A 25246-nucleotide genomic window follows, 5' to 3' on the forward strand; every position below is an offset into this window, starting at 1 on the left:
ACGCCAAATGATGGTGACCGGGGCCCTGCAGTGAGGATGCTCAGCAGCTGTCAGAGGGTGTTATAGAAGAGGGGGGTCAAGCCCTGGCAGAACAGGCAGCGCCACCCGCTGCACCCTCCTGTCCGCCTCCTCACTGTGCCAGCACCAACCTCCATGTCCTTAGCTGCAAACCTCCAGCTGTACTTGCGTGAGTATCATCTCGCTGTGGGGATCCAGACGCACTTTCAGAGTATTGATCCCAGCTCCTTTGAAGATCAAATCAGTGCGCTCTTTAAGCCCTTACCCTGTGCAGTCCGCTTTCCTCTGTAAAATGTCTTTAACTTCTCCCTCTTTTCTGGGAGTCCCCAGGGCCAAGTTAACAGGAGGAGAATATCCGTATGTTTTTAAAAGTGCAGAGGGTCCTTGCATCCTGGTTGTCTCCTTGCACACAGAGAAACCAGTGCGTGTCTGGGTCAATACCTGGGTACCCCAGTCTGGTCTCTCCATCACTTGATCCCTGCAGAGCCCTGGGGGGAAACCTGCCTGAAACCCAGGCGAAGCTGTGGATGGTGCTTCCATCCTGGAAGCTGTGGCCTTTGCATCAAACAAAGCATATGCTAGCTCAGCTGCCCGGTCTTGTTTCCATCAGCTCCTGTAGAGATGGGAGGCCTTGCTGAGGCCTGGCAGAGCTCGGCGTGCCAGTGGGACAGGGCAGCTGTGGGCTCATCCAGGTCCCACAGCCTCTCTGTTACACACCGGTGTCACAGGGGTTTGCCTGTGAAGCTTCTCTGCCAGCTTCCCACACAGCTGGGACAGCTGCATTTGACAGGTATGACTAGCAGACTAATCACCCTTTTTAGAGAGAGCTCTTAATAGCCACATGTCATTCCCAATCCTCTTTCTTCCCCTAAAAATAGACGTGGTGCTGTCTGCTCCATGTTCTGCAGATTCCTTGGCTGCTGCTGGGCTTCCGGGATAGGGCTCACAGAGGGAGACTGAGCTAATTTCATCCCAGTGGGATTTCAGCAGCTCTGAATTTATTCTGGTTTGCCTGTTAGTTAAAGCTGGTGGGGTGGATTAGTGGAAATCAGGAGAATCAGGACTCCTGGGTTCTCATCAGACCTTGGTTCATTTCTCTGTTCATGTCCTTGAGATTTAAGGGGAGGTTCAAGAGCTATGAAAATAATTCTCAGGGTTGATCTGCAGCTTAATTAGTTCATGTTTGTAAAACACTTTGGAATCTTTAAGGACTGTTATTTAACAGTCCAAGTTTTGCTGTCAGCAGCGGTATCACAGCCCTGTTTATGAGCACTTGGCAGAAATAAACCAACAGGAGAACTCTTTGAGAGCACTCAGGTAGCATTTTCAGAAGTGACTTTTCACCAAGACAGAGAGTAACGGCTTCAAAAAATGCCTCCAACTCCCTGTGAGTTTTGGCCTCCTGAATCATTTAGTGGCACACAGGAACAGGTGCCCTTGATGTTGAGAGGAAGCTGGGGACGGGGACTCTGCCACCTACCAGGCACTTGTGCTGGGGGCACATCCGTGCACACTCTGGGTAAGGAGTCTGCTCATGCCAAGCAGAGCAGGTGTCCTTGCATCCTCACCCTGGTGGTTTGGGGACTGGAGCCTTCCCTAGCCCCACAGGCTGAGGTCTCTGGGGACAAGGACTTCTCAATGCCTTGAGGCAGAGAGCTGTATTTCCATGGGGTGTGAGCCCGGCAAAGGCTTTCTGTGCCTATTGCTCTTGTCCCTAGACAGTGTGAGGCTCTGGAGAGCCCTCTGGGAACACACTACGCAAGTGCTAAGCACTAACTCCAAGAACCTGGAGAGCCTGGAGTTTAGGGTCAAAGAGGATTGAACCCGAACCTTGTGGGATGAGGAGCCGCAAAGCAGAGAGCAGAGCTTGCCGGAGGTGGGTTTGCAATCAAGCTGCCAGCAGCACTGTCCCACACTCGGCATGCCGAGCATGCATCTCCCCAAGCAACCCCCCTGCTTGGGCAGAAGGCTCATGACAGCAGATATTTTGCTTCCTGGGGAGTCTTGGTGAAGCTGGTTTGGATCCTTCTGCCGAGAGCTCAGGGGTGGAGCAGAAATTCTTGCAGTATTTTAAGAAGCAGCACTAAGAACAAGTGGCTTTCTGCTGTCATCCAGGCCACTTTTGGACTCCAAGTGCTCCTTAAATATTGCAGCAGTCGTTAGGCAAGAATTGTTTAACTAATAAAATATTGTTCCTAATTTGTAACAACCTTGGTGGTTGAGTTCACCCGAGGGAAGCATTGCTGGAAGAAGAATCGGTTTGGGGCAGAGCTGTTTAATTAGTAAGCCTTTCAGGTTTCGTTCCCGAAAAGAAATTAAAGCATTTTGTCATCACAGTCAGAAGAATGTAGTTGCTTGTGGGCCTTGGTTTGTTTTTTTCAAAAAACACTGCTAAAATAGCCAGGCACAACCCATCGAGGCCAAAGGCAAACAGGAGAGAATCAAAAAAATGTAAAGTGTTTTTAGAAATGTTGGGAGAGCTCAGCGGAGTGGGAGAAGACAAGAAGGCGGGTCAAAGAAAGGTTAAAATACAGCATTTGCTGAGGCTAAGGAAAATTTCTTGGACAGTACCCAGGCTTGCGGCTAGGGAAGCAGCCAGCCTCTTGGTCCGATGCTCATCTTGGGTATTTATCTTGGATTATCTAGGATGATTATCTAAGTCTCTGTTCCTGCTACTGGTTTCTACACATGCAAGCCACCTCTTTCCCTGTCCCTCACGGACAATCGGGTTGCTCCCAGACCGCGGACGCTGGCTGAGGGGGTCTGGGCAGTGTGGGTGGGTGGGCAGGGGAGCAGGGCTGCTCGCTCGCCCCAGGACGTGGCAGCAGGGCTGTGCGCAGGGCAGGAGCTGCGGGCGCACGCGTGGGTCCCATGCCAGGTGTGCGTGAGCAGCTGGTGGTGCTGGGACAGGCGAGGGCACACGGGGCGACTGAGCCTTCCTGCCCGTGAGCGTATGCCGTGCGCCTTGTCACACCAGCCAATATCCATTAGGAGGGTGTCTGAAATCTCTTCTTCAGCCTATCCCTATCAACACCGCCTCCATCACTATCTCCTGGGGCCTCAGTAGCTGTTGGGGGATGAACCAACAGGCACAGGGAGAGGAACAGAAACTCCCTCCCTTCCGTCCTCGGATGTGCAACCCATCTGCCTGTGGGACTGCCTGGATTTACAGGAAGGAGTAATAGATCAGGTGCACCCTCCAAGGTCACGTCAGTCCCGGACTGGCTGGTGGTTTAGCACTAGGGAAAGTACACTTCGTCCCCACAGTTTTTACTTCAGCAGCTCTGAAGCGTTATCATTCTGTCTGAAAGAAGACTGCTCACCTCCCCTTTCCAAATGGTTCAAGAGTCTTGTTCTTCTCGTGGTGTTATTCCCAGTCCTGCCGTTCTCATGCAAATGCTCCTCTGTCATTGACATTCATGCAGCCGCTTCTGTGCAGCCTGAGTGACAGCAGGATTTCCTTGTGTCTCTTCAGGGCTGGCTAATTGTGCAGTAGCCCAAGAGCACAGAGCTCAAGGAGTGCTGGAGGAATTCGGCACCGAGCACTGCTGTGCCTTGCCTACATCAGGACTGCTGCCTCCAGATGCAGTTTGGCCCCCTGATATGGGGGCACACACACATAAGCTCGAATCTCATAAAAAACTGACCTGCAGCTTGATGGCTTTGCTTCCTCTGAGGTCTGTAAATGCTTTTTGATTTCCTTTCAGTTCTTCCTCTGTTATTTAGGCTAGTCGCTGATAGCTGCTCTCTGTACTGCTAGGGGAAGAGCTGAGCACTGCAAGGTGGATCCAGGGACTTGCAAAACCCTACTTCTGCCCTTTCACAGCTTTCCGCGTCGCCGGCATGGGCCATTTAAGGACAGATGGTTTTGGCAGCAAGGCACAGCATCTCACTGATTGAGTAGCTACCAGTCTGCTTTGGGTCTGGAGCTTGCTCCTGTAAAACCCTCATCTTCTGGTGGCTCAGTCTCCCAGGGTGCCACAGGGATGCCCCAGGCCTCTGGTACCCTGCAGGCTGTGAGGGACTGGGGTGCTGTGGCCACGAGCTACACGTGCACCGTCCCTGGGAGGGGGTCAGGGCTCTCCATAAGGAAGCTGTGGCAGTCCCCAAGGGTAATGCATGCTGGTGCTAGCACACACTGAGGACAGCAAGAGTCTTGCACACCGCTTGTGTGCAACTTCTCAGTGTGTGAGCAACGTCGTTTGTGTCCTGTGGCCATTTTGCTACACAAACCTATGACTCACAACTTGAAGTCCACAGAATCAAAAGCCTTTGGATATATACCTGTCTGGAGACCCTGCACATATCCACTTTGCACAGGAGAGTAGCTGTATGGCACAAATCCAGCTGTCTGGTAGTGTTACATCACAGGTAAAAAGAGTTTCGGATCCTGGAGAGACACATCGCAACCTCAGGCACCAGCACTGCTTGGAGAGCTAGCCCAAACAAGCCAGCAGTAGACCTAAGGGGCTTGAATCTTCTGTTGTTAAACTATTTTTCTTTATTTTCAGTGAAATAACTTTTGGCTCGCATCAAAGTATGTGAAAGGAGGAAAGAGCTCTGTGTAACAGCAGGATTGCTGAACCCCAAGGTCAAAGAGATGGGGGGTCTTCTTCTGTTTGCTGTTCATGGCCATGCATCTCCAACCTTATTTTTGTTGTGTAATGTCACTTTCTGTGACCTCTCTCTTTGGCAGTTGCGGGAGAGAGTAGAGACATCAGCGTATTTACGGGTTATTTTAAGCTGAAGTCAATTCTCAGTGCTCAGGATGAAGCGTGTTTAGTATGTGAAATGGAAACACTGGCAATTGGAGCAAGAAAATGTCCCGTTTTAAGAAAATTCAATAGTACTTCTGAATTATTTCTAAAGTGCAAGTCTCATCCTGTGAGATGCTGAAGTGCTGCCTGGGGGATACTGCACATTGGCTGGAACTGGCTTTGACTTACTAGCTTCTCCTTTGAAGATCTGTATAACAAAAAGGTTGCCCATGTTTGAAAGTGATGTAAGGCTGCTTCTTGCTGCGATGCCAGGGGTTTGGAGAGAGGCTGGGGAAAGAGCTTGGGGGATTTTTTTTTGTGATCAATAACAATCAAGTCACTGAGCTAAACGTTCCTCTCCTGAAATAAATCTGCTATCTTTCCTCTGAATTTGCTATTTTCTGGATATAACTGAAATCTGAATTTGGCCAAGCAAAATGGTTTCGGTGGTGCCTTATTTTACTCCTTCCCTTGCATTTCTCCATGGTGGCACAGTTATCTTGCTAGAAGAACTGCCTTGTGTGAAGGCTTTCCGTCCTCTTCCTCATGGACAGATTATGTTTGTACTTAAGTGCCCACCACCCCCTCGCAGTCTGGGCTTTGCTCCTCCACAGCCCAAGGAGCACGTCACTCCCTGCCCTGGGAAATGCCTGACACAACAGAACAAGCAGCCCTGATTCACATCTTCAAAGGGATTTTTGGGGAGATCTGCAATTGCCTGAATGTGCCTGTTCAGCTTCCACAGCTCCGCAGAGCCTCTGCTTTCTCCCACACCTTGCGGAAAGCTGTTTGGCACCGAGGAGTGGGCACAGCATAGTGTTATGGCAGCCCCTCAGGCTGCTTGGCTCGCCTTTCCTCCACATTTCTTTCTTTAGCTCTCCTCTGCGGATTCCTTTCCATGCACATGATTTAAATCCTCTCCAGAAAATCGGGGGATCCTTAGAAATCACCACTTCTTTATGTGAATGACAGCTCCGGAACAAAGGCAGGGCGAGCTCTGGCCAGCTGGAGCCCCGTGGGAACGCGCTGCTCTCAAAGCGTGCCCTCGGCAGTGCCAGCGAGGGAGGCTTTTGGGGATGCTCTGATTCTCCCAGTCGTGGCTGGGTCTGAGAGCAGGCCAGCCAGCCTGCAGCCTCTCCTGCTGAGGCTTTTGGTGCTCGGCCCCCTGCAGTGACTGATTACAGCTGCCTGCTGATGGGAGCAGCATGGATGCTTATCCTGCGGGTCGTTTGAGGGTGAGCTGCTCTTCCTCCAGAGATCCCTGAGCAGTTTCTGAGCGCTGCCTCTGCCGCAGGGGTGTGGAGGGGGAAAGCTTGTGAGCTCAGCCCCTGAGCCGCAGGGTGCATTTGAAGGGCAAGGCGATGGCTTTTCATGAGGACGTGGTGCAAAGGCCTGGGAGACCTGGTCCCGGACCTGGCCTCTCTGTCTCCTAGGACGAGATGTGGCTCCTCTCCATTTTGAAGTGGGATGGGGACACTCATCTCTCCAGGAGCCAGGCTGTCCGAGCAGGAGGTATCTACAATCACCATGGACCTGCTTCCCTACAGCCTCTCTTCTCCGTGCGTCCCTCCTGCTGAGTGCATCTGGGACACGTCTGATGCACTCATACCTCAGAAGAGGAGCTGTTGTTGGGGTGTGCTGATGGAGAAGCCCTGTCCCCCCAGGGCCCAGCAGATGGTGATGTGTCCGGCCTCCCTGTGTTGTCCACCACAGGAGGACAATTGTGTGAAGGGACAGGCTGGGAGGAGCTGGCATCCCTTGGGCATTCTGGAAGCATGCATAACCCTGGGATGCAGGTGAGCAGCTCCCCGTTGGCTCTGCATCTCCACAGGGGTTGATTTGGTCTGTTTGTACTGGTCACACAGCTTAGGTGGAAAAATGTAACTCATTCTTTCTAGCTTATGGCTGTGTGGTGTCCTGAGCACCTGAGGACTCACTCAGCAGGCATAGCAAATGGGACACTGGCCTTTATTTGCAAGGCCTGGCCCAGTCGTGTTTTTGCATTGCTCCACTGGCCCCAGCAGTGCCTGAGGCAAGTGCAAAGCTCAGAGAGAGTGGGTTTTTACTCTTCTTCGAGCTCTTCAGCTTTTCATTGCTTGTGATACTGCATACCTTGTCCCTGGGCATCGTCTGGGCCCCCTGGGACAGCGTCCTTCCCTGCAGAGCCAGCCCAGTGGCATCTGCTGCAGTGACAAGGGCAGGAAATTTGACACGAGCCGGAGTGGGAAGGGATGTGGCTACAAGGACCAGCCTGGCGTATCCCTGTAACTCCTCTCAAGCTGCTGCCAGAGCCCACCACACTCTTCCCCAAGCAGCCTGCCTGGGTTGAAAAGAGCTGAGGCTGCCAGCGGAGGCACAGAGGGCAGCTCTCTCCTGGGTGAGTGTGTCTGTATGCCTGTAAAACACCCCAAAAGCATGGCTGTAAGATGCCCCTTGCTTGTGGATTTTATTTGCGTGTTTTCTGAGACTGGGTGCAAGGATTTACAGACCTCTGTGCTCTGCTGAACCTCTGGGACCCTGATAACAACCGTCGTGCTGAGTTTATCAGCTAGCGCTGCTCCCAGCCCCTGCCAAGCCTCTCCCCAGCACGTGCTCGTGCCATCTACCAGCTCCTTCTGAAAGAAAAGAAAAGGAGACACCTGCGCCGCCAGGCAGGCCAAATAATGGCCCTTGCTCAAATTAATTTGATGGGCTCCATGGGGAATTGTTTAAATGAGAGAAGAAATCGTAGATGAATAAAATGTCTTGCTGCTCACGGTGATGGAGCTGACGCAAAAGGATTATTTTTATCTCGTGGAGAAAAGGAAGAGAAGAGCTTTGCAAAGCCAAGAAGAGGGGCTGCCTTGCAGCCCTGCTGGCTGTGGGAGCTGCAGTCACAGCAGCTCCAAGGCTCTCCCCGAGGGGAGATGTTACCCTCACATTCGTCCACTGTTCATGGGATGCCAGGTGCCGACTGTGTGGGGCCATCTTAGGGCAAACTTCCCCTGTTGTCTCCTGCTCACACCTCCTGCTTCTGATCCCACTGCTGCTGATGTGGGGAGAGCCTGAGCTCCTCACCCCCACGTGAGGGGGGTCCTGGTCAGCGCAGAGACCTGTCCTGCCTGGGCAGTGTGCTCGTCCTCATCTCCAGCCCCTTGGGCTGAAGTCCCCAAGGATTTTTGTTTTAACCCTCCAGACTGTGTGCCATGAGCTGTGTCCTTGCTGCATGGCATCCTGTGGGTCCCGTTCTCACGCTGCCTTTCCCAGCACACAAGGATCATTTCACGTTCCTGGCCACAATGCTCCCATTTCTCTGTGGTGGGACAGCTCCGAGTGTTGCACAGCAGCACAGGAGTGCTGGATCCCATCCGGGTGGCTGTCCCTCTACCCCCAGCCCTATCGGTGGGACGCTCCTTCCCCACCGTCCTGTATTTGTGCAGGGACTTGTCCCTGCTCGCGTTCAATATCTTGCGTTTGTCCCTGTTAAATCACCTGCAGGTTTTCCAGGCCACATCTCCGGTCTACCAAGGTCATTTCAAGTTTCAGCCCTGCCTTCCTGGACACCTGCAGCCTTCCCGTCTGTCCCAGTGCCCGAGCTCTAGCAGAAACGCTGACCAGATCCCTGGCAGACCAAGGAGTTGTATGTGTAACACACAACACATCTCTCTGTGCTGGCAGCTCTGAGTACAGCTATTCAGCTGGGTCTTACCAGCTTTCACCCATTTTATCTCAGTCTTTTGTCTCACTTGAGGATCAGAATGTCAAAGTAGGCAGTGGCAAAGTCTTCCTGAAGCCGAGATAAATGACATCTGTGTCTTTCCTGTCCACAAGGCCTACTGTGTTGTTGCAAAAAGAAATCAGATTGGTTCAGTGTGACTTATTTGGTACAAATCCGTGTTAGCCTTGATGCAGCTCCTTGCAGGCACTTACGAACAGGTTGTTGGCTTGTTCCACTTGTCTTCTGAGAAGTGAGGTTAAGCCGACGGGTTTGTGATTTTCCTTTTTTAGGACAGTTACAGCATTTGCCTTTTTCAGCTTTTCAATCCCTGTCATCCCCTGGTATTCCCCAAGACAAATGCTTCAGATTAAGCCCGTTAGGTCGAGCCAATGTGAAGAGAGCCGCCTTCCCAAGGGGCTGGGGCTTTTGTAGCCACGATGGTCTAACACCATAAGCAAGCCAAAGCCTGTGGGCAGAGATAACACCCTTTATTAGACAAACAAATATACCTGGGAAGAAAAGACAAGTGCACGTGCCCTAAAGCTTGTCTTTTATTTTCCAGCTAGATACTAGTTGAGTTAATAAAAGACATTTCCTCTCTGCCAGCCTGAGCTGAGCACACTAACTCGTGCCTTGTTCAGCTGGAGCTGAAGCCTGTACCTGTTGCTGGCATTGCTGCAATATCCTTAGGAGTGGGGACTGCAGGAAAGGGGAAGCGTGTCTTCCCAGGAGCATGGATATGAGCACTGCTCAGTCTCTGCTTCTTATATTGCCTTGGTATCAAAAGTCAGGCACCGAAACCAGAATGACCCGAAATAGAGCTGTGAGACTGGAGGATGCTCATCCCCCTCCAGGGTTCGATCCCCTGCTTTGATCCGTGCTGAAGGAACCTGCCAAGCCAGGGAAATGACCTCAAAGGCTCGCAATTTATCTGGCTTGAGCAAACCACAGGACAGCCAGTGGGAGTGCAGGAAATTACTAATTTAGTGCCTTTCAGGTCATTAAAAAAAGAGCACTGGGGTTTGCTTCACAGTTAGAGTTCATAATTGAGCAGGCTCCAAAAGGCTGTTGGTCTGGGTTTCAATTACAGCTGCTTGTTTGAGGAGAAAAGCTGTGCTCTGAAGAGCAGTTCCTTAGGGTGGGGATCCTGGGGTGCCTGTAGGGGACACAGCCTTGCAGAGGGGTCTTTCAGGCAGGGGAAACTCCAGCGCACTGCCCCCTTGCCTGTGTAGGGAAATTTGATTGTTCAGGGTGTTTGTACCCTGCTCATGGCCATGGATGTGCTGCCAGGTGTGGTTTTTCAGAGGTTGGTGTCAAAGATAATATTCTGCAGGCAGCCAGATCTTCATTTTAAGGCAAGGTTAGTCTGAGCTGTAACTCCCTAGGAGTTGGCACCTTGGAGACCTTGAGGACAGGCTCACACAAGCCAGCAAGGGCTTTTCTGTGGCCGGAGGGGAGCTGCAAGCATTATGGAGACAGGAGAGGGAGATAGGAGCAGTTGGCAAGGCAGAGGATGCTGTGAGCATGTGGCAGCACACCGGCTCCCGGGGCAGAGATGAAGGCTGGAGGGCTCACGTGGTGCAGGTTGGGCTGGATTTGTTAGAAGAGCAATAAGAAACTGTGATGCCATCATCGCCTGCCTGCAAAGGAGCAAAGGGAGAGGAGTTGTCGGAGAGAGCTCCGTCTTTGGTTCATGTGTCTCTGAAATAGTTGCAACATTTACGGTCACAGGCAGAGCAGAGGTTTCCCAAGAGCGAAGCTGTTGTTTTCTCCTCTCCATCCCTGCCCTTTACCCAGGTTGGATTCGCTGGCAGGAGTTCACTGGAGAAGGTCCAGCCCTGTGTCCCCACAGGCTTTGCAGTGACAGCTTTTGCTTTCTGCAGGCTGCAGTGAAACCACCCACTGCAGCTTGTCCCCGCTCCTCCCTGCTGTAAAAGAGCTGCTAAACCCCTGAGTTAGTAAAAGGCTTGGGCAGCCTGGGCTGAAAGGTGGTACAAAAGTGCCAGATGTATGAGTTGTGGTTGAGGGAATTAGGGAAAAGCTAAATGTTGCATCTGAGCACTGTCTGATACTTGAGAAAGAGTAGCTTGTCTAACAGCATGAGGCCTTGTAAACATCACCCCATTCCCCGTGTACCACCTGCTCACTTGGTGGGCTCCCAGCCTTGCTTGGCAAATGCCATTTAACTGGGGCCTGTGACAAAACTGCTGCAAGATGTTATTTACAGCCTGAAAGAATGGCCTGTCAGGTGCAGGTCTGAGACGGACTTTCTTTTAACAATAAACAGCGGGGTATTTTTGTGACCCAGCTCCTGTTTTTAGCATTGTCAGTGTCAAATGTGAGTCTTGCTGATGAGTAAATAGTGCTGCTGCCAGATGACCAGGTACAGCAGTGTTATTTTAACAACTCCCATCAGAGCACAGCTGCTGATGAGGCACAGCACCAGAGCACAGCAGCAGGCTGGTGTGGCTGGGATGTAAATCCCATGCAAATCACCCTCGTGGCTCTGGGGTTGTGTCCTGGAGTTGGAGAGGCCAAAAGAGGCTTAAAAGCCATAGAGGAAAGCGTGAACTCCCAGCGTGACACTGAAACACGGAGCCAAACACAGTCTGGCTGCCTCGTTGGGGTAATTCGGAGCAGGAGCGAAACCAGGGCCCTGTGTTTGGGAGCGGCAGTAGTAAACCCACGGCTGGCGGCAGTGCACACCGAGGTGTCCGGGTTTGACACTTCAGTGCAGGTGATGAAAGATGCAGACAAGTCTGGAAGGAGCAACAAGGTTGATCTAAGGTCTGGAAAACAATTTCAAGGATCTCTTCAGGGCTTCACAAATAAATTAAGTGATGACTTGATCTCAGCTTAAAAGCACCTGCAAGCGGAAGGGATTCCCAGCAGTGGAAGGCTCTTTAAATTAGCAGAAGGCAGTGTAATGGGATTTTGCAGCTGACTGCAGCTAAACAGGTTCAAACAATGACCAGGGCGTACACACTTAGAGTGGGCACTGGCTAATCTGCATCCCTCAAACTCCTTCAAGTCAAAACCCCTTGTCTTGTGCTAGAAGATGTATTTTAGCTCCAAGAGGCGTCATCGGAGCTTACTGACTGAGGCTGTGTGGATCGTTCCTTAAAATCTGTTAAATCTATTTCTGCCTTTGGTCTGACTGAAATGATCTGAGGCTGACGGGCAGCATTGCAGGGAGAGATTCACAGCTTTTATAAAGAGGAATTCACGGCTTGGAACAGCCCAGGTAGCTCTGTATGAAGAGATTTATGGACTCCTGAACTCTTCAGTTCTCTTGATTGTGGCTTATTTACTAGCTCGTGTCAAAAAATCAAACTGTAAGCACTCGGAGATAACAAGGTGTTACTCCAACAGCGAGCATGGGTCTGTCAAGGACGAGACACATTAAATCAATGTTATCCCTTGTCTGCCATTGAAATAAGCCTAGTGGGGAGAGATATATTTGCCCCACATGTCTGGGGATCACATAAGCTCCCATCTTAATTTATTTCAGGCTGGAGGTTTCCCACTTGTCAGTAAGCACAGGGAAACTGTCCTCACCTTCTCATCCCTGGGGTGTCATCTCTCAAAGACTCTTAACCCAGCTTCCTCCTGTGTCCTTTTGCCATCTGCCTCAGGCTCCAGCTCCCCATGGGTTTTCTCCACCGCTTCCCAATTGTCTTTGGAAGATCTCTTTCCTCTCTTTTCCCCTCTAACACAGACAACTGGTCTGTACAGCTGCCTATAGCCTTTGGTTACCCTGGGAGGAGGGAGCTGGGGATCTTGTCCCCTCATACAGTGTGCCAGGGGCTGGGAATTGCCTCACTGAAGACTGCATTGCACCAGTCCTGGCACTACGTACAATATATGGATAAGAGAACATTTGCTTAGAAATGCTGTCTGCAGTAAGATGTATATATCTGTTCAATATATTTCTTCAATATATACTTGGCGATGAAGAACATTCTGGGTTCACAGAGCCACAGACACATTCAGGCTGGAAGGGATGCTGGGAGGGCTCTAGTCCAAGTTCCAGCTCAGAGCAGGTCAGCTCTAAGATCAGACAAGGTTGCTCAGGGCTTATTGTAGTCCTGAAAACCTCCAAGGCTGGGTACTCCACAACCTGTTCAAGTGATTGACTGTTGCTGCGGAGAAAAAACATCCTTACGTCAAGTTGGAGCCTTCCCTGTTTCAGTGGATGGCTGTTGTGTTTCGTTCTCCTGCTGTGCACTCCTGTAAAGGCTTTGGCTCTGTCTTCTTGATATCCTTCTCTTGGATGCTGATGGGCTTCTGTTAGGTACCCCAAAGCCATTTCTTCTCCAGGCTGAACAAGCCCATGTCCCTCAGTGTCGCCTCAGGTGCTCCAGCCCCCAGCCATCTTGGAAGTCTCTGTGGGACTCTGGTTTATTGACATTTCAGGTTGAGCTACCTTCTGCCTTTCTTCCCTTAGGTGAAACTGGGACCCTCACATCCATTAGCTGAAAAGGAAGGTTTTTACAATCTGTTTTTCATCACCAGGGCCAGAGAGGAGAAGCCAGCACAGCCATCATCTCCTTATCTTCTTTCCTCCCTGGGAAGCTCCTTCCCTTTTTTCCAGTGACTGAGTTACGTGGCAATACATAGCACCAGAGACAGGAGGTGAGAAAGGTTCAGCCTCTTCGCTTCCTCCCACCTCCTAAAGCTTCTGTCATTAGCACTCACCTGGTGTTTCTTAATTAGCACATTCTGCCTGCCTGTGTTGCAGCCTTCTGGAGAAAATCCACCAAAGCTTTATCCATTGTATGACATGATGTACTGAACCTTTAGGCTTCTTACCAGACTGACAGCTTCTCTTATGCCATAGCATTACACGGGGGCTGGGTGTGATTAACACCCTCAGACCCTGTAGCCTTCGTGGGCTTTATGTGTCGCTCCTGAGGGAACCTTCCTATGTGGTTGTGTACTTGCCTTTCTTCAGATGGTGAGTGCGTGGCTGAGCTAGGCCAGGTGGTTGTATTCATCCCAGGAGTGAAAGGCTGAAAAATCACCCCAAAAAAAGCAGTTGTCAGGGGTTCACTCTCAGCCTGGGATGGTATCTCAGAGCAGCCCGCAGATTTGTCTTGGGGGGCTGGATGTTGTCCTCACTGGCATTCCAACCTCTCCTTTCATACCTTGGATGGTCTAGCCGAGAGTCCACGTACAAAGTCTTGTGAGGGACTGGAAGCACAGAGGGTTTGAAGGTTTTGGAGGACTTGGATTTAAAGGTTTTGGAAGATCAGATTCCTGCATGACCTCAAAACACTGGAGGGATGGACTGAAATCAAGACCTGGGCTGTCCTGCACGGTTTCACACGTTGGCTGTTCTCACGTCACACACCTCCAGGCCAGGACCTGCTGTCGTGACTCATGAAGGACTCCAACATGGTGAGGTTTCAGCAGGGAGAGGGGTGAGAGTTTGGTTTGTGCTGTATTCACCACAATAGCATCCAAGCCCCAGGTGATCACGCAGGAAGCATTGCATTTGTCTATAGTTAAATCAGGGGAGGCTGGAATAAATCAGCTCCGTTACAGGTTCTCTGCTGCTCTCACTGGATTTCTGGCTGGCTGGCTCATTTACAGACGGTTGCTGGGGAAGTTAAATTACAAGCAATAACCATTCACAACGATCCAGGCTTCTTAAGGGTTTTACAGGCTAGGGAAGGGCTGGCAGTATTTCCCCAGTTACCTTCTTCTCACTTTCAGAGCAATTGCAGCACTCACTTTGGGATTTTATGCATCTTTATGGCAAATGGGGTGTTAATGAAGGTATAATTACTGGAATTAAATTTGGATTTAATTTTCTGAGCACAAATGGCCACTTTCTGTCTTTCTTTTGTTCCGCGCTTGGTTACCAGCTGTGAAAACATCTCCTTTCAGGATTGTTCTTGGTGCAGAGGCATTTGCGCAGTGCCGGGCATGCGGGCATGCAGTGGAGCGATGGGCTCGACCCCTGCTGGGCTGTGTTTCACCCAGCTCTCAAATGGCGCCGAGTACTTCCTGGCAGCAAGAAGGATGAGCATGATCAGCAAAGTGCCTGGAGAAGGCACCGTGTGTCCTTGGCACTTGTGGTGTCTACAACTTAACAGTGTTTACACACAGGATCCACATGGTTAACTGTTTTGCTGGAGAAGCAGTGGGATATAGGGGGCTGCTGCGACTTTATTTCCACCGAGCAATTGTTTCCACCATTCCTCTGGCTCAGTTATGCGTGTCCTGATGGAGAAGAACAATTCTGGTTATCATCCTGAGGTGTTATGAAACATCACCAGGTCCTTGTTCAACCTTTACTGCTTCTTCCCAGACCTGCAGCGTGGCTGCGTTTCAGGGAGCTCCTCACACCAGGACAATACCAGGAGGATCCATGCTTGGACTTAGTTTGGAATGGAAACAGGAGGGCCTGGGAAGAAGCGAGCCCTCCTGAGAAGATGAGCTGACCATGCTGGGGGAACCTGTAGCCAAGGACAAGTGCTGGCTGCTCAGCTGGCAGCATTGCCTCAGATGTTTCCCTCTTTCCCCAGCTACAACAACACAGAGTGGGACAAGGATCAGGCCATGCCTGCAGGTGCATTGAGGTTTTCAGCCTTGGTAAGCTGACAGGCTTTGTACTGCTGTTGCTCTTCTAATGTAGCTCATCTGCCCACCTTGTGTTAGGTGCGTGCGTCAGTTTCAGTTACACTCTGCTAACAGGATCCTTCTAGTCCTTAAATCTGGCACTTAACTTCTCAGCTAGCTGCTGCTGCCGGCTGTCAGCTGCTGGCTACCTTCTTCCATCAGGAGTGCTGGTGAGACTCTGAGCAGTGGGGGGATTACCTTTGGAAGAGCTCACCTGAAGCTCCTTAATGACTTCTGCATTGTTTTCTTCACAGCCTGCCTTTGTTTTACAATACTGTGTTGTGAAGAAGCTCCATTGGTTTCAGCAGCTAGCTGAGCAGATGGATTGAAGTGGTCTATAGCAATGAAGTAATTGTGTTTTGGTACAACAGAGGCACATCAGGGAATGTGTTAAATTAATTCAGGTGCAGCATCCTGGTCAGCAACCCAAATCAAACAGCAGTTCAGGGAGACCACCCGTGGGCACACCGACCGTGCTGTTGGCAGCATGGGCAGTCACTATGAATATACCCCTCTGGTTTTAGTAGGTGGTGTTGAATTGGATTTTCCCAGGGCCAGTTCCTGCCTCGGGTATGCATTAGCATCAGAGAGATTGATTACTGCTTGCATCTCCCTTCTACTTCGGTTATAATTGAGACAGCAATATATGCATGGAGCAATTAGATTTTAATAATGCTTTTCTAAGCAGGATGTCAAGGAGCTTAGTGGAGGGACTTGGACTGGAGTCAGCTCAGCAGCTTAAGACGGGATTGTCATTAAAATGACTGCCTCCCGCCTGACCAGCTGACCTGAACACAGGATCCAGATCTGCTTTTCAGGCAGGGCGCACCTCGTCTTTGTCTGCAGACCTTACCCAGGAGCCCCCATGCTCCGGGGTCTCCGGTGCGTGTGGGATCTGGGCCTGCTGCTGGGACGGGAGCACCCGCGGTCCTGGCCCCATCGCCATGCCCATCACTGCGTACCAGGGAGATGACATTCAGGTCTGCCGTGGGATGCTTCCCGCAAAGCAGTTATTGGGTAGGTCGGGGATTTCTTCAGGGCAGCCCTGCTCATCTCCAGAGGTGTCTCCCCGAAGGAGGGGCAGTGCTCTACAGGTGCCCCTGCCCCAGGGGAGCACTCCTGGAGCTGCCCATCGCTGGCTTTCTCCTGCCTTGTTTTATCCTGTCTGCTTCTGGCTGATGTGAACTCCCTGAGCCCAACATTTGCAAACAGGCTGAGGTGAATCCTCTTCTTCTCTGCACAGCTCTTCCTCAGACCCTTGTGGGCAGTCGAGTGCCACTGGGTCACTGTGACTGTGAGCGGGGAGGGGGTAACACAGCCCCAGCACCACTGCTGGCTGCGTGGGCTCTGACGTGGCAGCGGGCAGCGAGGAGCATCCTCCACCGTGCAGCACCGTGCCGAGCCAATCTGCAGGAGATTGACACCAGCAAAGCTCCTAACCAGGAACTCACAGGACACCGCGCTGGGTTACAGCTGAGCCTCGTCTGTCTTGGGGCAGGAAGGGATTTCTCAGCTGCTGTAACAGGGCCAGATCCTGGGGAAGAGAAACAGCTTTAACCGTGGTGCTTCCCACGCTCCTCCTGTGTCCAGCTTCTCGCTGATCGCTTGTAAGCCCCGATTTGCATGCTGTGGGGTAACTCAGTCCCAGAAAGAGACTTCACCTGACCTTCCACATAGTCCAGAGTAAGCACGTAGGTGGCTTTCGGACCTGTGAGTGTTTATGTGGCATATGTAATTTGCCAGGATGTTTCCTCTGCAACGGGGAAGGAAAATCTGTGCAAGTCCTTTCATTTGTGGCAAATGGGAGACACGGTCTGAAGTAAACAGGATACACTCCACCGAGGACGGAGGCAAAATACCAGGGGAGGGGAAGGAAATGGGGATAATCGACCGGGGATGTTTGCAGGAAAAGACCTCAGAGACCTGCCAGCAGTGCCCTGCCATAGCAGAGGTGACGTACGGGAGAGCACGGGCAAGATAGGGGCAAGCAGGACACGTGAGCTGATCCTTCCTCAGCTCCAATTTGGAGCACTGTGCCTGAAAGACCTAATAAGCAGGCGAGCAGCAAGGGCAAGGTGGCCAGCAAAAGGCTGGAAGCTGGGGGTGCGGAGAGATATGCACCCCAAAGAGGTGCCGGGCTGGCAGGGCAAGGAAGGCAGCACTCCGGGGTGGTCAGGCGGCAGCAAAAGGCTAATGGAAAGGGATTTACAGACATGAAAGAGACGTGCTGGTAGCCATCGCCAGGGGATGGGCTGGCAGCACCGTCCCCGGAGGTTTTCAAAAGAAGTGGCCGCTCAGGTGATGGGAGCAGAGTGCGAAAACACAGTGCTCGGGGCACGTTGTGCCCGTAGCCCAAGGACCAGGTCAAGCGCTGGGCAGGCGTCTGTCAGAAGCAATTTAAAAGCAGCCACGGACCAGGGCGGACTGGTGGGCGCTGGAGGGCTTCTCCTAGCCCTGCTCCAGCGATGCTGTGATTTAACTGAAACCTACACACGAGGACGTGTTGTCGAGCTGACACAATTGTTCACGCAGTTGAAATATCTAGTGCTATTTCTGGAGCATCCCTGAGTTCAAGTGCAGTCATGGAGAGCAGGAGAGAGGGAGAGAGCGCTGTGGCCTGACATGTTGCAAACCGAGCTCTTTCAGTACAACAGTATCAATTGTAATACATCTTCCATGCCGTCGGCATTTAATGTTATTAAATATGTGGCAACTGGGAGTGAAGACATTTATTTTCACTTCTCTTTATAGCAAAACTCCGTTCCCAATGTACTTGTATTTATCCAGAGCGAAGTATATTCACGCGCTGTCATGTTAGTAGCAAACAAGAATACATTTTTGTTGCAAATATTTTTGTGAGTTATACTAAAAACCTAATATGACAAAAGTTATAAAAGAAAATGTGTTAAGAGAGGAGTAGCAGCTGGACTTTTCTTAAGGCAGTTAAAAGGCATTCGCAGGGGATGTGTGTTAGAAATGGTAGTTAGAGAAAGAGGGATTCGGAAAGAAACAACCCCGACTTTTGAAAATCTACTGTTTGTGCAACTGCAAGTGATCTCTTGTGATGTTGTGGTCTGTGAGATAACAGCAGTACCAAGGTATTGGAAGAATGGCATATCCACAGCCACAGTTTGGTTGCTTTTATTAAAGTCTAATCCGTAACAGCTTACTGAGCCGTCATGCAAAGACACCGAAGTGAAGCTGAAAAAAAGAAAGGAAAGAGAGATGCTGACTGATAAAGAAGTGGTGCCGTGCAGCTGACGGTGCTACCTGCCAGCTGGCATCGAGGTTTGTGGCTTAATACTGCCAGGCTCGTGCACACCGCAGGGCATCTCCTTGCTTTTGCCTTTCGGATGGGGTTGCTGCTGGAGCCCGTGGGTGCTGGGTCTGCCCGAGACTGTTGCTGCAGGGCTGCAAGCCCGAGGAGAGAGGTGCTGCAGGTGTCCTTAGGGTAGTTTGGGTAGCACTGAGATTTTGTTCGGGGGTATTTAGGTTCCGTGGCAATTGCAGGAAGATTTGGAGTAGAGCTAGAAGTCACGGCACCTCCTGCCCAGTGGTTCGTGTGGACAATCCCGATTAAAACCAATTCTAGCTCCTTCCTCCCTGCTGCTTGTGCCTGAGAGATCCCACCGCTGAACACCAGGCACTGGTGCCCCGCCAGCCCTTCCACCTGATGCCATCGTAGCACAGGGCACGCGGGCAGGCTCTGGGTAACAGGGCTTCCCGCTGCGTGCTGCCGAGAGCTAATTAAAGTAATCAGTCCCCTCCAGAAGAGACCGATGGCACTGCAGAAAGCTGGAGCCCAGCAGGGCTGGATGCAGGACTGAGGGTGGTGGGGGATGCACAGCCTGCCCCCCAGGGAGGCAAAGCAAGGGGCCCCCCTTGCTTCTCCCCCTTCCCAGTGTGGTTTGCACCACCAGGACTCCCTGTACTGGAGGCAAAAGTTTTGGGGCTCTTTACTCCCTTTTAGTCCTCTTACAAGGCTTATACAGGTCAATGCAGCGTAATTACCCTGCACGCTGAGCACACAGTGGTTTTTCTCAGTGCTTAGTGCTAAATCTGTGAACTGATACGACTGAAAATCACTTCCACGAGCCTTGTGAGGAGTTTGTCATCTCACCGGGCTGCCCTCTTCAAGGTGGCTTCTCAGTGACCAAGGGTGATGACGCGTGAGGACAAAGCTGGTCTCTAACACACACACACAGTGCTCATAGTTAGATCGCGGCTGAATTGTCCCCATGGTTGACAAAACCCAGCGTGTCCTCCTGTAGGAGCAGAGCACCTGTTGCTGATGCTTCCTAATTCCTAAAGCAGCATCAGTGCAGGGCAGAGTTAGGTCGATGTGCTTAGCTGGCCTGCTTCAGACCACAGTGCCTCTGCATAACCTTTAAATTCAGCCTTGTCTTTAAGGCTGTTGTTTTGGGGATACTCGACCTGAGGACTGCAACCACATCCCTGTTGTGAACCCGTAAGTGACAGAGATGGAAAAGGCAGAGGAGAGAATGTCTTACGTGCATGTTGTGTTTTTCTGGGACTGGTGCTGTGATAACTCAGTCACAGCAGTGCCTGGTCTGCAGGAGCTGTGAGGACACACCAGCCTCCCTGCCTGTGCTCGTCTTGGCCATGCTCACCAAGGTTCTCCTGCACAGTGGCTAAATGAGGACTTCTTGAGGCTATATTTAGGTGCCTAAATTAGTGGTGTGTGAGACATTGCCTATGGCTCTGGAGTTACTGAGAGCAGGGAGCATGGCAGAAAGCCCAATCTCTTCATCTGCCCAAAGAGCAAAGCCTGGGACTAATCCTCCCGCAGCTCGCAGCTGCGCATGGTCTTGCCCGTCTTGTGCTACGTGGTGCCACCAGCATCCTCCTTGTGTTTTGCTGCTGGGCACAGCGAGGCCAGACTGCGCCGCGGTCACTGTGAGACGAGATGAGCAGTTCAGCAGCTTTGCCTGCTCAGCCACAGCTGGATCAGGCAGGCTAGTGAGTGCTGTCGGAGGCAGATCCTCTACTGCAGAGCCTCCAGGACAGGCATTTCCACCAGCACCTAGTCTGGCAGCTGCTCTTCTCCGCTGCAGTTTGGTGCTGGTGATTATTTGTTAAGTCCTGCTGGCACAACGTGCCACACCATGCTCTGGAGGCTCGCTGCCGAGCATTTCCTGAGCTCTTTGCTAAGGGCCAGCAGAGATCGCACCGCGGCACCCACTGGCACAAAAGCCAAACTCCTCCGTGGCACAGCTTTGCTGGAGGCCAGCAAAACCTGCGGGGGAAGAGTTTGGTTCCTCTGTGTGAACATCCTTTGCTTGGCCAGACAGCACTGTGAGGGGCGTGAGCCAGGCTGTGGGGTCCCAGCCTGCCCCTGGCAGAGCAGAGGTGGAGCTGTGGCAACGGCCGCCCTTCTGCATGGCTGTGGCTGAGAATTTGACCTCCCTTTTATCTCTCTGCTGCTGCAGAGCCTGGCCTTCCCAGCTCATTCTCACCCCTCTTGCTTGCGTGTTTGTCAGGCCGGCACCCACCACGAGGTACGGGTGACCCCTGCATTTCTCCATGTTCCCTCTGGTGTACACCCTGGGATGCTCCCAGCCTCTTCCAGGTCTGATCTGAATTTAAAACCAGTAGCACTGCTTTTAGCTGAAGCTGGCAGGATCAGCATTTTGGGGCCAGTGCCTGGCTTGTCCAGCACCTCGGTGTGGGAAGCAGAAAGAGATCCTGTGCGGCCGCTGATCCTGTGTGGTTGCTGATGTCTGAACAACCCAGCCATCCCCTGGGCTTTTCTGCCAGCTTCATTCCCTGCAAGCAGAACATTTCCTGCGTCATTTATTTCCAAACAGTAGCAAAATAAGCCTAAATCCTTATCTCCAGTCTGTCAGCTAATCCTTCTGTGGGCCAGGAGCAACGCCGTCAGATCAGGCTGCGAGTGTGGCTCGAGGCTCTCCGTGGCGTTGCTGCTGCCTGCGAACGGCACCTGCAGAGCCCCAAAGTGGTCCTGGCCAGGACATCATCCCCAGCTTAGCCTAAGCGGGCTCCAGCTTCACCTGCAACATTGGAGCTTGCTGTAGGGCCATGGTGGGGAAGGTTTTGGAAGGCTTCAGAGCTGCAGGGCATATCACATCCCTTTGGTGCCTATTTGGTTGGTGGCCCGGAGAGCTGGTGAGGAAAACCTTGCTGTGTTCACAAAGGACTTTGGGTTTCTTTGTTCTTCCCAGTTCCAGGGAAGGCTCCAGGGAAGTCTCTTCTTTGCTCTCATCCATTGAATTCTTTGATCCCATCACCAGTGAGGTCAAAGAAAGGTCTTCTCCAGAAGCAAAGCACCTCTGAACGCCTGGCAGACTGTGCGCCCTTTCCAATTGAGGGTAGTAAGGCTGGGGGGTTTGGACAACCCCATTGGTGGCTTCCTGAAGCTCCTCACCCCCTTCTAGATCAGTCTGTAAAAGCTTAAACCCCTTTTGCATGTGTCCTAGGTCACTGGGATGTTTAGCAAAGTGGCCAGACCCCGTCCAACACATCTGTGCCCAGAAGTCCTGTCCTGCCAGGAGTGGCAGGGACTGGGAGCACCAGGGTCACGTCGGCAGCAGGGCAGAGCCAGGCCGGTGCCCCTTGGCCAGGACTCAGCAGGGCAGGGTCCCCTCGGCTCCTGGGGAAGTTACAGGGAATTTTCCACTCGTGTTTGTGCCAGCATGGTTGACTTTCTTGCTACTTTAAAACATAAACATGTTTTGCTTTGTTTAATCGAAACCTTACAGCAGATGTTTTATGATTATTCCACCAATGGGAAAAGAAAAAACAGAGGCTGGAAAGTGCCAGCATCATGAGTTTTATGGGAGGGTTTTAATAACTTGGCGGCTTACTGTTCAGCGAGGGAACGAAGGCATCAGCCAAGGCACAGCGACTCCAGTTTAAATGACTCCCATGTCCTGGATGCAGAGCTCAGCATGTGCCAGCATGGGGAGTGCTGGGGCTCCCACTGGGAGCTGGGGTCTGGGGTGTTCAGGCGGCCAGTCCTGGTCCTTGTCCTCACGCTTATCCTCGCCCTGTGGCTCCACGTCACTCATCTCCCACCTCCCGCTTTGCTTTCAGCATCAGCACCCACCTCTGGGGCTGTGAGGACCTGCTGGTCCACGCTGCGATGGGGCCAGGCACCCCGTGCCTCAGTTTCCCTGCCCGGGGAGCTGGAGCAGAGCCCAGGCACGAGGCAGAGTGAGCGTGAGGGCAACGGGGGCTTCGGCTGCCAGCACAGGGGTCTCCTCCCAGCCTCAGCTCCCTGGGGCCGTGTCCCATCCGTGGGGCAGGGTCTGTCCCCATGCAGAGCCAGCCGGGCTGGCACATCCTTCATCGCCGTTTCTGCCAAGAGCATTTCGCTCTCTTGCTGGGAACTGTTAACAACAAAATCAATGCGAATGCTGCTGTGAGCGGCTCCTGTGCTAGTTTGATGAGCTCCTCGGGGACAGACCTCCCGTGTAAGCTCAGCCCTACATCTGTCAGCTCCGGGGCGGGGGGGAGCTCTGCCCCAGCTCCCTTTTGGCTCCCGGTGAGCCCCTGTGGATGGGGTGTAAGCAGGGGGCAGGTGGAGGACGGGCCCCACGAGTGCATCATCACCCTCCATCAGGAGGGATGGGATCTTTAGGGTTGCAGCCACGTGGGTGGTGATGTTTCCCCACACTTCTGCTCTGAGAAGTGCTGCTCCTCGGAGGCCCGAGGCGGGTGAGTCCCATGGGTTTGCAGGAAGATGCCACGTGCATTGAGGTGGGTGCCCTGTCTGCGCGGCCATCGGCCAGCCTGCAGCCGCATGGCTGGCCCGGTGCGCACACACGGTCACCCTGGGAAGGGCAGGTGGAAGGAAACCTCTTTCCATTCCAGTGCTCCCCGGAAGGCATTATAATTTTCCTTCTCTGTGTCATCCCGCTTGCCTGGTGATTTGGCATTAAATTAGGGCTCTGGTTCGGTTACGGCTCATTACTGGCTGGCGTGTGACTTGGTTGCGGCACCAGAGGAGACGAGCCGGCCTTCAGAGCAAGGCTTCAGAGACAGGTCAGCGACAAGGAGCCGAGCCTTAACCTCAGAAATGCTCGTGGACCTGGCGTCGATACCTGGAAGGTGTCAGCCAGGGACCCTCGCTGGTGCTGGGGATGGCGGCGGGTTGGCAGGGACATCTTCAGCTTCCCCTTTCCCCAGCTGAGCAAAGCTCTCGCTCCTTTCTCCTGTCCCACGGCCCTGTGCACGGTGCTGAGCGCGACGCAGGGTGCCGAAGGGAGCGTTTTGCACGCAGTCGGACAGCAAAGCAGCTTTTCTGCACAGATAGCTAAGTCCTGAAATACCCCGAGCAGCTGTGTTTATCCGAACGCTCTTGCTTAGCGAGATGGTCGGCGGTGACGTGGGCCGTGAGCACAAACATCGCTCCGAGTGCCCGGACCCGAGCCGCCAAGGGCGTTGCTCACTTAGCGGAGTTAATGCAAACCAGCTCTGGCCTGGGATGCGAGCCGTGGACCTGGCACTTAAAAACAACCCGGACTCGTTCCTGCACTTGGAGCCTTTCGTCTCGGGAGCAGAGGGGTTTCCAAATGCCCCGTTCACACCAGCAGTGCTTGCACCCCAAGTTTCCTTCCCTCAGCCTAAGGAAACCTCTGCTGGGGTGTGCTGGCTGGGGTGAGAGAGCCCCAGGGATCCCTCAGGATCTTCCTTCCCCTCAATTTTCTCCTCTTCTAGAGAAAAGCACCAAAAGCCTCGCTGACGCCTTGGTTTAACAAGTGGGGGAGTCACGGGGTGCAGACGGCTCCGTTTTCCTGCCTGCCCCTTGGCAGGGGTGCTCCTGCAGGGGCTCTCTCTCCCCATCACGCACTTGCAGAGGGGACTTGGGAAGCTGCACGTCCCCGCGTGCATATCCACAGGCCTGCCCCAGCTCTCTTCCAGCAAGGGCAAACTCCTGCTGCCTTTAATGCAGCCCACTTTTGCTAGAGAAAGAGAAATCCCTGCGCAATTTTTTCTTTGTTGTGCCCCAGCGTTTTGTTGTTTGTTTGTTTTTTTTCCCAGAACTGAAGGAAGAAGCATGTTTGTAATCGCTGCACTGGGGGCCGTCAGAGGAACTGACTGAGCAAGAGGAGAACTGATCTTTTCTAAGTGGGGAGAGCAGAAAGCAGGCAGCCGCCTCGCTTGGGCACTGTGCGCAGCTCCCTTGGCCTCCCCAGAGCATCCCCGCACAGCGGCCGTGTTTTGGGGCTGCCGGGAGCAGGCACAGGGCTCTTTGCCCCCAGACCCGGGTGGAGATGTTCCCCCTTGCTGTGCCTGGGGACCTGTGCCACCTCTCCAGCTCGTGTGTCAGGGTGCCCAGCTCCCTGGGAACCAGCCCCTCACTTAGCCTGGTGTGACACCTGATTTCTAGGGACCTCACAGACAAGCTCCGTCCACATCCCTGGAGCAGGGACCCCAAAATCCAAGGGGGAGGCGAGAGCCCGAGGGCTGGCCAAGGGGACGGCTGAGAGCAGAGGGCAGTGCCCAGCCACGGGATCTGGTGACTGGGCAGATGCTGCCTGGGAGCATCCCCCCAGCTCAGCTCTGTGGGCTGACGGCAGGTAGGAAAATCCCTCCGTTGTGTTTGTGTGTGTAGTGATATGACTCTGGAGAGCACAAACCCAGTTACCGCTTTTTCCGAAGTCCCCATCAGGAAGGCTTGCTCATCCCAAAGCCTTGGGTGGCAGGGATGGGGAAGGGACTTCGTCCCCCCCCCCAGCTCTGGAAGCTCCTGCAGCTCTCAGGCAAGCACGGGCCGAGCCGGGCAGCCTTATTTCCCTCATGCTAAGTGCTTTCTCCTCGGGTGCCGGTGGTGGTTTGCTCTAGCACCCCAGGACGGGTGCTGGCAGGCTGCGGGAACAGCTTGTCCCCTGTAACCCGTGCTGGGGCACGCGTTGGGCCAGCACAGCATCGTGCAGTGCCTGCGTGCAGCACCCCTTGTGCCTGTGCGCCAAAGCAGCGCAGGGTGCGCGGCGAGGAGAGCTTTGTGGTGCCACAGCTCGCCCGGCTGCGTGCTGCAAGGGCTGAAACGGCTCGGAGGAGTTTTAGGGATGTTTTCGTTTGTCACCTCTGAGCACAACAGGGACCACGCCGTCCCGTGGGAGGCTCGGTGAGGAGCCGGCAGCCCGTCTGGGAGCCCTGGCTC

General features: G+C 53.0%; 1 protein-coding gene across 2 annotated transcripts in view; it reads left to right on the forward strand.

Moving 5' to 3' along the window:
* The window catches only part of DNAI1 (dynein axonemal intermediate chain 1), a 141160-nt gene that overhangs the window by 115568 nt on the left and 346 nt on the right, over window positions 1–25246 (forward strand). The gene's annotated exons all lie outside the window — the stretch shown is intronic.

The sequence above is a fragment of the Anser cygnoides genome, chromosome Z, assembly GCF_040182565.1.
Source record: "Anser cygnoides isolate HZ-2024a breed goose chromosome Z, Taihu_goose_T2T_genome, whole genome shotgun sequence".
In the NCBI taxonomy this organism is placed as follows: domain Eukaryota; kingdom Metazoa; phylum Chordata; class Aves; order Anseriformes; family Anatidae; genus Anser; species Anser cygnoides.